We start from the raw sequence: 1,286 nt of genomic DNA on the forward strand, positions 1-1,286 counted from the left end.
GTGTGTATTGCCGTATCTTCGTTGACATCTTGCATTATTTACATGGCAACGTAAAGTTGCGACCGCTTTTTTATGTTACCTCTTTCGAGGAAACCAAAGCTTTACTAACATGTTAGTAACATGTTACTATCTTGACGATGCCAATGATGCGGAAATTCTGCGATGCTAAATTTACAGTTAAGTAGCGTATACCCGCCGCATCGGCTTCGCCGATTATTAACATGTTACCTTTTTATGTATATATGAACGTACTTGTAAAAATTTTTTTAAGTCAAATCTGTGCACGTTCGACTTAGCTCTTATTAGAAAGACTAAGAATAACCATGGGCGTAGCCAGGTAGGGGCGGGGAGTGGTCGAGCCCTCCCCCCCCCCCCCCCCCCCCCCCCCCCCCCCCCCCCCCCCCTAACTTTCAAATTTTCCTTATATATATATAAAATAGTACCCTGAAATTCCAGCTTAATAGGAAAACGGTATTTATTACGTGCGCCGATTATATAAAGTTCGGTTACGCCCGAACTCATACTTTACTTGTTTCTTTTCTTTTTTTTAAACAGTTGGTACACTTCACAGTTGTTCATAAACTCAAAACGTTAAACTCGAGTTTACTAGTATGTATGATGTATGATGAGTATGTTTCTGGCAAGTGTACTGAAGGCGCCGCTATCTTTTCTTTAGTACCACAGCCATTCAATAAACTATGTGATTTTATTCTTTTGCATTGTGGAGAACCCATATAATGCCAATTGTTCTGTTCCGGTGTAAAGCCAAGTCAAGTCACCATACCACAGCAAATTATTATTTGATATAAAATTTTTTAAGCCCTGTCTACAAGCTTGGTCATACAATTTATACTACGCTCAAGGATCTGTTTGAAGACAAATCAAATTGCAACAAATATAAATAAACACAAATTTACATTGACAGACACATTCCACACATATTATAACCAAACAAAGGATGAAAGCTAAATAGGTACGCATCGCCCACAGCGTTGTCTGAAGATGCCAAATTAACACCACGCCAAATCCAAAAATCCAAAAATAAGAAAGGTATTATAAAATCTGAGACATAGGTTTTTTCGCCACTTGCCACCTAACCAAAATAATATGTAGATTTTATAAAAATACACCTGTGGGCATAACAACGGACACATATGTATTGTATATAATCTCATAAATATTATGAATGTGAAAGTTTGTATGTTTGGATGTTTGGGAAATCATCACGCAGAAACGACTACACGGATTTGCATGAAATTTTGTAGGCAGATAGCTTATGGGCCAGA

The sequence above is a fragment of the Rhagoletis pomonella genome, unplaced genomic scaffold, assembly GCF_013731165.1.
Source record: "Rhagoletis pomonella isolate Grant_MI unplaced genomic scaffold, Rhpom_1.0 Rhpom_scaffold_00160, whole genome shotgun sequence".
NCBI lineage: Eukaryota > Metazoa > Arthropoda > Insecta > Diptera > Tephritidae > Rhagoletis > Rhagoletis pomonella.